At 32.2% G+C, this 13,099-nt stretch overlaps 1 pseudogene across 1 annotated transcript; it reads right to left on the bottom strand.

Moving 5' to 3' along the window:
- Positions 1-7,381: 7,381 nt before the first annotated feature.
- LOC143610804 (putative WRKY transcription factor 40) lies at positions 7,382-9,649 on the bottom strand (annotated as a pseudogene). The gene is made up of 4 exons (XR_013149653.1): positions 9,402-9,649; positions 9,022-9,301; positions 8,791-8,907; positions 7,382-7,917 (listed from the first exon to the last, which is right to left on the bottom strand). The product of XR_013149653.1 is annotated as a putative WRKY transcription factor 40 (transcript).
- Positions 9,650-13,099: the final 3,450 nt, after the last annotated feature.

Here is a 13,099-nt window from a genome sequence, read left to right as displayed (position 1 = left end):
ATTAAATTTCGAATTACTTACTTGAAGAATGTTTATTTGTTTCCCGCTCAGTTTTTTAATGACATTTTGTTTTATTAATGTTTTAATAGGATTTCAAACATACAAGATAAATGTACTTATGTTTATCATTATTATCATAAAACTTGAAATTATAAGTTATCTATATCTTTTTAATATACTTTTTGTTTGTTTATAAAAATTATATTTGTGGGTATAAAACAATTTACTTAATCGTATATCATTATTATCTCAATAATTATCTACAAAATTTGTAATTATAAGGTTTATGAATTATCTCTTTCTCGTTAAATTATTTTTTCTTTCTTTAAAAAAATAGATATGTCATTATAAAACTATTTATATTAAATCGGGTGTTGATTAATTGTTTATTTCTTTATTATTGGTACAACTTTCTTCAATAATGCAAAAAGGGGCTACCAATGATGTTGCTGTGATTGGTATTTTGAGTGGTGCTAGAATAATCAACGAGCCGACGAATACTTCTGTTGCATATGGTCTTGCATATTGTTTTGACAGCTTAGTATAGATATTTTAAAAAACGGTTAAATTGATATTAATAATTTATTTGTATTTATTGATAGGAGGATAATACTTTTTGCATTTATTGAAAAATGTCAAGCTTTATACACCACTTATTTTTAGGTGAATAAACCATATGTATATGTTAGTGGTTTTTAGTTTGGCTTTCAAATTTTTTGTGAAGCGATTACAAATCGGAATATGTATAACATTAGTTTGAGTTGATTTTATTGTGTTTGTGTTTGTAATGTGAGTTGTATAACTGGGAGGACTGAATTTGTAATTTCATTATTTATAAATTAAAACACAGAACATGGATGGTTATACTTTAATGGATGTTTATGTGTTTGAATATTTTTGTAACATCCCGTTTTCTCGTTTCGGTTAATAAAATAAAATATGAATTATTATGAGTCGGGCTTGTGTTGGGTTAGGTAATATGGGTAATGGACTTGGGTTAATAAGGAAGGGAGAAAGACCATGGGCTTAAACCCATGACCCGTGATATATAAACCTTAATTAACCCATAATCCATTCATTTCCACTCATTCCATACACCATCATAACACACACTTAAGCTCTCTAACCGAAACCAAGAGGGAAAAACCGAGCATCGATATGAGGTAATAACAATATGATATCATATGGATCCAAACCCGCTAGATCTAGTCGCGAAACGACGAGCTGACACCCTAAACCGTTAAAGTCACGAGGTCCGGATGGAATCGGGCATAAACCGATTACAAGATTAGCTTAGGGGTCACCCTAGCTCAAATCTGGATCGAACGGGACGAAAAACGATGAAAAACAGTGGAAAACGAGTAAGATTTTGTTTTTCCGGCGAGATCCCGTTTTTCCGGCTATGACGGCGCCGGAAAGGCGGCGCCGGAGAACGGCGTACGAGGTTAAAGGGAAGGTCAGAGAATATTCTGACATTCTCTGACCTAACCCTAATTCGTTAACAGAAGAATAACGAATTAACATCAATTCATTATGCCGATTCGTTAAGAAAGAATAACGAATTAACAACAATTCGTTATGCCCATTCGTTAGGGAGAAATAACGAATTAGCAGCAGTTTGTTATGATCATTCGTAAAGGCCAGTTCGTTATAAAGGTCACTTCGTTATAAAGGCCAGTTCGATATAAAGGTCCATTCGTTAAGAAGTAACGAATGAGCCCCATTCGTTAAGGGAAGTGGATAACGAATTAGACATTGAAAGAATGACAGAAAAGTCCCTGGACTTAGGATAAAATGGATTAATTACAAAGAAGCCCTCGAACTTTATGAGTTAGCAAATAAAATAACAAATTAAGAATTCTAATGAAAAATGTGTTAAGACAGTTAATGGAAATAAAATTTTTCCAAGTTGACCTGGCAGCTCGACCCCAGCCAGGGGCTCTGCCCCTTGGACCCTGCTAGGGGCTGCCACCCCTAGAACCCCGCTGCCAGGGGCGCTTCCCCCGGACCCCCGTTCGTTGAGCGTTATAATTAAACTAGAAACACGATATGGGTAGTGATAGTTAATTGATACGTGTAATTGTTATACAGTTAGTCATGCACATCTAAAGAAGAGAATAACCATTAACGGTGAACGTAACATGACTCAGGCGAGTTTCTAGCCCCACTTCATTGTTATGTTTTCGGGGCTATGTGCATACTCGATATGAACGTTAATACACTTACCTTAAATGGTAAGTGTATACTATAATGATTGATGTGATAGTCTGTATGAATGTTATGAATGAACGTGTGTCGGTGTGTGAACGATCTTCGGATATTGCACATATCGACAGGGAAAGTAATGTGTAGTATGCCTAGTATGAAATATGTAAGTATGAAAGCACGTAATGAAATGAGTATGTACGAAAGTATGATTATGTAAAGAAAGGTATGTATGGTTATAGCACGAATGAAAGGCATGGTTCAAGTAGGGAACATACCCTAATAATATCTGCGAATGTAGGGAACAGACCCTAATAATATCCGCGAATGTAGGGAACAGACCCTAATAATATCTGCGAAGGTTATAGGCACAATGTTCTTTAAATTAAACGTATATGTATGAATGAAAATATGTATGTATGTAAGTATGGAAGAAAGAATGAGCGTATGAATGTATGTAAGTATGTAAGGAAAGATGAAGATATGTATCTTCGAATACGTATTTACGTAAGTATGTGAATGTAATGTATGTTCCCTGATTAACAAGAGCTCACTCAGCGTAACTGACTTTTAGTATGCACGCATGTTAAAAGACTGAGACAACTGGTTTGAGTGAGACACATGGCAGGATTGAAGAGGCTGGCATCTGAAGATTTGTCATGATATTTTGAATGCTATAACTTATGTTATGTTTTAAAAGACAAATTATGGATGTTTGTAATGAATGTTTGACTTTTATAATATTCCGCGAAAGTTTTAATTCACTATGATATTTAGAACTGTGTTTATGTGTAAATCTAACATCTAAAGTGAGACACCGGGATCGGGGCCTTACATTTTATTGATTTATAATTACATATTTGAGTTGTACATTAATGCTTTAGTGACTTGTACATTATAATATGTGCCTCGGTATTGTATAAATTTTATATCTAAACGTCAACAAAAATAAGTACGATGCATCGGTAAGCTCAGTTTTCTTTTAAACGTAATATATTTGGTATAGAAGAATACAAGAAAATATAGAGTTTTTTCCTAAACTAGTGTTGAGGGAAAAACTATTTACCAATATGGTGTTCCCTAGAAACTATTTACCAAAATAGTGTTTTCATTTGTTTTATCTTTTATAATATTAGTAACCAGACTTCTTTTTTGTTTCCTTTTTTACAAAAAACCAGTTTCATTCACATCATCATTGTTTACAATAGCATTTTGACACGTTATGTTGAAATCCTCATTTGAAGCTCTGTGATACTGCATTAATCTGGTTCATTATGTAAAACAAAGACAAATAATATGAATATATATAGAATCATGGATATCCTTGATTTTTTTCTATTATATGTGAAATACAGAATGCAAAACACCCACTGGAAGTATTACAAAAATACGATCTCATTTAGAGATATCCTTGACTTCTTGTTACTTTAATTCTAATATATGCAAAAATGTTACTGGTAGTTTTTGAAATATCCATACGAAGATTATTAAGCCTATTTAATAATATATGAATGTTTCAAACAATCCAATCAACTGCAAAAACTTTGATCATCACCAACCGTAGTACTTTGAAATTTGAAATTGAAATACATTACATGTAGCTTTGTTTATGAAATTGAACTACTAAAATCGATTAGTAAAAATACCTGTCTCGATCGTCGAGATTAGTTCAATCAATTTGAACAGAGGGATGGTGAAAATCGTTGAACAGGATTGAACCAAAACGGGATTCGACTTTTTATGAACGCCTCGTCAAAGTAAAGAACAACCTAACTGGAGATTGGTTTCTGAACTTAACCGTCGGGGAGTGGTATACCAAGAAGGAAAATATGAAAGTAAAATAAATGAAAACACTATTTTGGTAAATAGTTTCTAGGGAACACCATATTGGTAAATAGTTTTTTCCTCAACACTAGTTTAGGAAAAAATTCGAAAATATATAAACTTTTCAAATACATGAGGGATAAAAGTTGTAACAATTACTTAAATTTACAAAAGATTAGTAAAGTTTAAGGGCCAATATTGTAATTATTTTCTAACAATCTGAATATTTTGTAGTGGACAACTTTGCCCCTATACTACATGTTTTATTGGTTGTACATAATGTTTGGATGTTATAAATTACTTAAAAATATAGTGTCTTAATTTATCCATAAATAGTGTATTATATATAGTATAGATATAGATAATTTATTATTCATTATCAATTTGTTGATGTAATGCATTAAAAATTATAATTAAACCGCTATTAAAATACTGTGAAGTATTATTTTAAGATTGATACAACATTGTCTGTCAATGTGGTCCATGTTATTTTAATGTGGAAATGTTGCTGGTGAATGTGAAATCTTATAAAATATTGTTCGTGGCTACTGGCTCATGCTACATTAGTATTGATTTTTTTTCCTGAATGTGAAATATTATAAAAAAGTTAATAAGTAAATACATAAACAAGTAACTAATTGTGTTAGAATTCATAAGTTTGTGAGCCAAAATTGTTTTCTGGTTTATGTTATTTCACTCTTAAGTATTTATAATTATAAAACTTAATACATATGCTATATTAAATTAAATAGAGTAATTTATGTGAAATATTTAACATTAAATATAGTTAATTATTAGTTAGTAATATTTATGTAATTTAATCATATTTTATCTTAAAATGCCGTTTTATAATTCCTAAATTCTCATTAGTTATCTGTTTTATTATTTTCTTTATTCAATTTGTGTATTACTCTTATTTATAACATATCTATGGTCTTAATGTAGTACATACTTCATCAGACTTTAAGTATTGTTTAAAAAAAACAAGAAAGCTCCCACAAATAACAATGCTATAATCATAATATGATTATTCTATTCTTAAATTTAAGAGTTTATAATGTTTATATTCATGTTTTCTTTTCTCTGTTATAAACAACTATTGTATTCAAAGATGATTATTTATATGAAGTTGCTTTCAATCCGGTTGGTACTGAATTATTGATAGTAGTTATCCTCACACAAAATTGGTCACATTTCACACCTTCTTCAACATCCAACAATTAGTGATGATGGAATAAATATATAAAAATAAAAAACTCGTGAATCTGTTCACACAGGGAAGATAATCTCATCAGTGATGTTACATGTGCTCTTATCTCCTTCTCTTTGGTTCAATCATTGACGTTGGAATTCAAATCTCTTTAATATTTCACATGTCTACAATCCACAGGATTTATGCAAAGTGGTGTCTCCATATAAAGCAGACAAATGTCCTTTATACACTACCATAAATATATACAAACAGAAGTTCATTCCATACAAACTTTAAAAGAGATGAATTTGCCAAATGAGGGAACATCTCTTTTACAAACCAAAGTGGAGTGGGGTATAATATATAATAAAAGATTAGAAAATGGTTCAAATAAAAAAAATTGTTTTTTAGAAATGGTAAGAATCAATACAATTTTGACATTTGGCATAAAAGCCTATTGTGAAAGAACAATTGTAGGAAACTATGTCAGTTATAATGGTGAAAGAGTAATTATAGGAAACTATGAAGGTTTTTGTAATTTTAAATCTCAACCATTGATTGATATGATCCAATGGCTATGATTTATTCCTAGTCTTCCTAAGAAACTACTTGTTTATTTGTATTATAAAATTGGTTTGTAGATTGTTAAAATTTTTTTAATATATACGTTCACAAACTTGAAAATTTTTATATGCACCCAAGTAAAATTAAAAAAATTATATATACCAAACTTTAATAAATTTTAACTTAATGACCATTTTATCTCTTTCCATTATATTTTATTTGGATGATCGAAGATAAGCAAATGAACTGAACCATTATCTCTTTTCTTTTGTTCTCTTGGAAGGAAATAATTGAACAATCGAATGGGTAAAAAATAAATTAAGCTAAAAATGGGTAAATAAAAGATTTAAGGTCAAAGATGGATGTAATATATGAAATTTTAAAGTTTTAGAAAAAAATGGTTAAATGGTTATATAATAAATCGGTCACAGTGAATTGGATATATTTGATATTTTAACTATTTTGTCAAGACATATATGATACATGAATATGTATAATATTTTCCAAGTTTGTAAGTGTATACATTAAATTGCTCTTAATTAAGATAAAATCTAAAACATATTAGTTAAGGTTTCATCTTAAAAATCTAACATGTATACACACACAAATACAAACGTTTAACAACTTACTTACCATAATATAAGATATTCAGACCATCTACGTAACAATATCATGTAAATAGAATAGCAACACTATTTTCTACATAACAAAAAATCATTTCAGACCTAGACAAAACATAACATTGTGTAAATTGTATAACAAACAAAGTTATTCATGTAGTTTACACTTTAAATAACTTTTTTTATATAAAATATATACCAATATTATACACATATTAAAGAAAAAAAGTACTCGATTTTATGGTATATATATTTTTTTTTAAAAGTAACAAAGTATATAAAAGTTACATGCTATTTGATGATTAAGTTCAAATCTAAGTTACAGTTTCTCGTATATGATTCGACTATTGAACACCCCTAGTTGAGGGTAGTTGGTAGACTACGATGAGGTCGTCAATTTTAATACAATAAAACCATAGGAGAGGGGGGGGGGGGGGTAAATGTAAATAAATTCGAAATGAAATACATAAACAAATTGACTTAATGTTCTTCGGCGATAGGTATGAGCTAGCTTTGAGGGTTGAGATAACGGTGAGCCAGAAATGTTCAATCGCCTATGTTTTTCAACTTAGTGGAATTGTATATTCAGATTTTTGAAAAATGAAAAAGGGGCGCAATAGAGATTAGAGGCTTGGAGCGACTTGCTATATTAGTGATTTAGAATTTTAAACATGTTGGGGTTTTAAGGTAATTACTTGGAATCGAATTCGAATTTCAAGCGAATTGGTATTTAATTCGAAATTCGATTTTCTTATTCTAGCCGAATCAAATTCGAAATTAAAAACCAAATTCAAGTAAGATTTTAAGTTCGGTTTGAATACCGAACACCCTACCACTAACTTTACCCATTTTGAGCTCAAGAAACAATTCAAGTATTTGAATTTGTGGAATGAGGGAATCACGTGTTATCAAAGAATGTGGAGCGGGATCTAATTATGCAATCACCATACTTAATATTAAAGAAATTTTATTTGAATGCTACAAAAGTTGCAAAACTAAACATGGCAAAAACCAAATATTGAATCTATTCACACTAAAAAGATAATCTCAGTGAAAAATCATGTGTTTAATTTTATCACTCTCTCTTTGGTTCCATCATTGAAGAGTATGGATTTTGGCTTTTGGACATGTATATGCAAAGCCTCTTCTCCATATGAACATATGATCATACAAACAAAACTTCATTCACATATATATAGGCTCTATACGGACCAATGATCAGTACTAGTCCATTAACATACTTTGTAGAAACGGACTTCTGAGATCTTGGAGCCTGGAGGTTATTGCAACAGCAAGTTCTGAGGTGAAGTTTGGATCTTTACATAGATAATTAGCCATCTGTTCCACCAAAACTTCATCAAGCTGTTTTGGCGAGTCAAACCATCTTTCGTTAGTTGAAATATCTCGTTCGTTTGCTAAAGCGTATGCAGCCTCTTGCATAGGGCTTCTATGGTTGTGTTCCCCTTCATAGGTTGCAACAACAACACCATCATCATCCACACTTCTTTGCACCTGAAAACAACGTTGTGTGCTTAGACAACTTTCATGAAATTATTAACTTATGTCTGTAGCACTCAAGATATCCTAAGGTAGTAGTCTGGGCAAAAGAGTTCAATACTTGGCGAAAATCATTATTAGAATTCTACAATCTCCCACTTACATAAAATACTATTAGTTAGCTACTATTATTTATAAGTAATTGTGAAGATTAATTACTGAAATCTTGTAGCTAATTGCTTCAGAAATCTACATATGGTGTTGATGTATTCGTGTCAGTCACCCACTACCGCATCATCCATATCATTGATTTTGGCCTTTCTAGGTTTACTTATGTGTAGATTAAGTTGTATTAGTTTGATTAAGAGTTTATTAAGCTAACTGATCAACGGTTTGGTCTGTTAAAATATCTTCTTATGAAATATTCAAATTGATGACGGGATGGTTTGACACCTAAATTGGATCAAACCCTAATTAGGTTATTCAAATTTCAGCTTCTAAGTCTCAAAGCTTCGTTTTTAGCAGGATTGGCTTTGCTGTTCAAAAGGGGGTTGCGGCGCAGCTTGTTGCCCGTTTGTCTGCCACTTTATTGTAATCGTTTTATAGTAAATTATATAAAACTTTGATTATTTAGTAAATTTTATGTATTCTTGAAATTTTTATGCAAATCTTGTAGAGAGAAAGAGAGAGAGAGAGTTCTATATCCACATTTTGTCACCACTAAAACTCAAATTTCATGTAGAATTGGCTAAATATAACCACCCCTGAATTTTCATCAACGTCCTCTGAAAATATACTGATATAACAAGTTGAAGGAAAGGGTGTGACAAATAGAATGAGAGGGGTATAGTAAGTTTTAATTTTTAACACTAACCCAATATATATTACCTTCTTCTTGACTGGGCAGATTGGTGCAAAAGAGCACTTGTAGTAAGCTCTAGGTGAAGGGTTATCTCTTGTCACCTTTTGTCCATATTTCCTCCATTGATATCCATCTTTCTCCACCTTTAAAATGCAACATTTAATTAAAACAACTCTTTCCATAAAAAAAATCACATAAAACCAAGAGTCCTAGCTAGCTTGATTACTACTACTTCTTGTTCAAAAGATAATAATTACCAGGCTTTTATCGGACGGATCTACTTTCACATAAACTCTCTTAATTCCTGATACCGGTAAGTCCTCTTTCAGCCTCTTCCACGAGCCTTGTGCAACGGTTTCATCATGATCCAGTTTTCGCTTAACCGGACTCGACTCGTGTTCTTCTTTGTATTGCATTAGTTTCTTAACATGAGTTGTTAAGAGAGTTATACTCGTCCAATACAGCAGTAAGCATCTCTTTTAGCTTCTTGTTTTTTCGACTTAAATTGTAAACGGTATCATCATCATCATCAACCTGCTCATACATAAACAAGCAATTAATCATTGGGACTTAAATACTTATATAATATATATATATATATATATGTATGTATGTAGGTAGGTAGGTATTTACTTACTGTGTCATGATCAGTTATGCAGAAGGGATCATTAAGATTGAGGTCTATGGTGAATGGTGTGGCTACCATTGCTAGCTGCTGGTTTGAAGGTCTATTGAAAAGATTGAAGGAGAAACACACAAGGGGTCACAGCTCTTATAGAAGTGGGAGGACAAATGAAGTCAAAGGTCTTGGTCTGGTTTAATTTGGTTTGGAAATTTCAATGGAAGGGGCTGCCTAATAAAACAATGTGTATTTAATTACTTGTTGGAATTGTCTATGCATGTTTAATCATCATTCAGTTGGACCCCATATGTTTCCATTTTAAATTTCCAAATTATTTTCTTTTAAGCTTTCTAATTTTCTTAAAAAAATAAACTCCTGAATTTTAAAAAAAATAATTATTTGAGCAGAATTTCAATTCTTTACTACTAATTTATTTTTCTTTTCAAATATAAAAAAGTTAATATAGTTAATTCCTTAAAATTCTAATTCATTAAGGCCATCTATCATACCCACGGTTCAATATTTTATGTTATTTTTATTATTGATATAAATTGTCCGACCTTTGTCTTCGATAATCAAGTTATTGCATACATCATTCGTCTAATTTTGTCTAGTGTCGATGCTCGTGCCGTGTTACTCACTACATGCCACTTTCCTTTCATGACACCAAGTACGCATCCTTTCTATCTACCTCTTGAGTTGCCTTAAATTTCATTTGTTTATCATCGTGTAGACATGTGAACGATTTCACAATCATGGATCACTCAAGATATACCCTCTCAGTAAGATAATAGCCATGCTTGTATTCTACTCTTGATACTTAAAAAATTAGACTCCTTGTGCCATACCTTTTTGGCCATTATTGAAAAATCCCGACTGTTGAAGAGCATTTAAGTAAATAGTTGAGAAGGCAATGCCAAAGAAGGCAAACCAAATTCATAAATCTTGTGATGCCACTGCTTTTAGATATATAGTCGGATGTGGGTGATCACCTTGTATGTAGTAATTACATCAATTAAGCGTCATTCATATATTTTTTTTGGATGTCCATCTAAGTTGATTTACGTAACTATCTCTTGCTATATAACTTAATGACACATTCGCAGAATTTATAAATACTTACTCATACTGTTATTTTCCAACATTTGAAGATAATCATCCAAATAGTCATATGTCATGTTGTATGCCGTATGCCATATACTGAATCGTTGTAGTGCACTTTTGTAAATGGGCAAAACCTCTTCTCTAGTGGTGAAGCTCAAACGAAAACACCAATGGGACAAAAACGCGTATAAAAAATTTCATTTCAAACGAAGGGGGCATGATTCAAGTTTTCGAACAAAAACTGATAAATTTATATTACTGAGTAGGGATGTCAATGGGCCGGCTATTGCCAATCCCATACCGATACCAGGTTGTAAGATTCAATCCCATACCCCGCCATTACCCGTTGGGTATCAAGCATACCCGCAGGTATCGGGTATACCCGTAGTTTGTTAAAAATTCCCCTTAGAGTTTCAAGTATATTTTTTTATCATCATAATTATCACATATATTTTTTATTTATATATGAGCTATTACAAATTAAAACATGACATATTATGTACGTATAAACATTCTCATAAATACATAATATTACTACAATTATTATATAACTATATCTATAAACTTTATGACATGTAAAATATAAACAATATTTTTTAATTATGTATCTTAAATACAAAATATTTTTTTTAATATAATTAATCTACATAACTAAGTGTTATTAGACAAAGGTTAAAGAAAAATAAAAATTAATAATTAAAATTTTTGGGTTTATAATTCGGGTAACTGGACTGAGTATAATCAATTCCTATACTCGGGCCATACCCGTAAAAAAATTTCAAAACTAATCTTATGCCCAGTATAATACTCGTCGGGCTTCGAGTATACCCATCTTAGATTCTTTGGGTGTCTAGTATACCCATCTTAGATGCTTTGGGTTTCGAGTATATCTGTTGACCTCAAGGACCAACAAGGAGCAGTACAACAATATTCACCTGTTGTCCATTGACTATGCCTTTCGGCCTGATCTTAGGCCCTGACTTACCCTCTGTGGTTGAACCTTCCATCCCTGCTACTGAGCAAAAAAAATGGAGGGGTTAGGATCTCCTTGGCCCTAAAGAAGCTTTGCCCGGCTCTTCTCCCTCTCAGGCCCGGCTCCGAGAAAGAAAAAAAAGTTTTGGGCTAAAGACGAAATTTTTTTGGGCCTTAATTAAAAATGAGTGTTTTGTTGGTTTAAACAATTAAATTTTTATATAGGTTTACTTGGTTATAATTTGGGTTGTGTAAAAAATTTTTGTATAAAAATAGGATTAAACATGTCTCAAATGAGACTTGAACATATAACTTTTTGGTTGAGAGTAATACCACTTTGCCACCAGACCAAACTAGTGGTCATGTAATTAAGTTTAAACATTAAATATACATATTGTTTTTGATAAAAATAAATATGATTTTTTTTTTAAATTTCGGGCCTTACAGGGTGTCGGGCCTGTGGCCGTCGGCCACCTCACCACTTCTTTGGGCCGGCCCTGCTCCCTCTCGCATCCCAACCTAATTACTTAATGTAAAAACCAAATCGGTTCTTTCCACGTTTTCTACTATTTTTAGGAATAAGCGCTTAATTATCCGTGAAAGTCGAGTCTTCGCCAAAGTAGTCAGACATCAAACGGTTGTGTGCACCTTCATGATCTTGATTTAACCGAACTGTTCTTGTTCTTGGACCCGATATATGCTCATCATTGAATAATAACTTGAATGCACTTTTCGTTGTGTCAATAAAAAATTATACCAACTACGGGCTACGCACGTGCCATGCTGGTTGGTGGGTAGGCAGCGGCTGATAGTGACCAGGCCGGCTGTGTACTATTCCTTTTCCACCAACTGCAGGCTATGTGCGTGCCACGACAAGGGTTGGTGAGTAGGCAGCGGCTAATAGTGACAAACAGTACTAGAGCATGCTCCTCGTACTGTTTGTCGGTGAGCTGTCACCCTGTGATTGGTTCATGGGCTGCTTTGGTCAGATCTTGTCTATAAACTGTTTGTGGGTGGTCAAATTAGCCGTTCAATGGCTAGTAGGGTTCAACGTTAAAAAAAGGAAGAAAAAAAATGGCTCGCGTGGGTAAGCAGCCGAATACCACACCACGCGACAAAGAACCAAACGTATACGTTTTTTAAAGGTGTTTAGTTTGGTAAAATCATGTTTAATTTAATCGATTTTTCCTGATTCAAACGACTAAAGTTATTACTTTTTCGTCTTTTAAAGAACTTTTTTGTCCATCGTTTAAAAAGTAAAGATCCAAACTTTTGGTCAATGTTAACTAACCCATCCTAGTGTATTTCTACGTAAACTGACGTATGTTACTCAACGTCATTGTAATGACGTCACTTGGAATTAATGGGAAAACCAAAGGAAAAATAAATATTTTGAGGCCACTTGGAATCAATTGAAGACTTTCTCTTTAACAACTTTAAGGTCGATGCAAGAAACATTATTCTAACAGGGTCGAAATTATGAAGAAACTATGTGGTCATTTTTTATATATAGTATGTTATTTTATTATAAATAACTCCGGTAGGGGTGTTAAAAAAAATGAATTATCCGAAAATCCGAATATGAACTATCCGAAAATTCTGATATCCGGATATCCGAATTTTCGGATTCGGATTCG

Source organism: Bidens hawaiensis, unplaced genomic scaffold (assembly GCF_021521415.1).
Source record: "Bidens hawaiensis isolate Kalapana, Puna unplaced genomic scaffold, B.hawaiensis_p1.1 tig00028094_1, whole genome shotgun sequence".
NCBI classification, from domain to species: domain Eukaryota; kingdom Viridiplantae; phylum Streptophyta; class Magnoliopsida; order Asterales; family Asteraceae; genus Bidens; species Bidens hawaiensis.
Note: the sequence above shows the minus strand (reverse complement) of the source record. Positions and strands in the feature narration are given on the sequence as shown.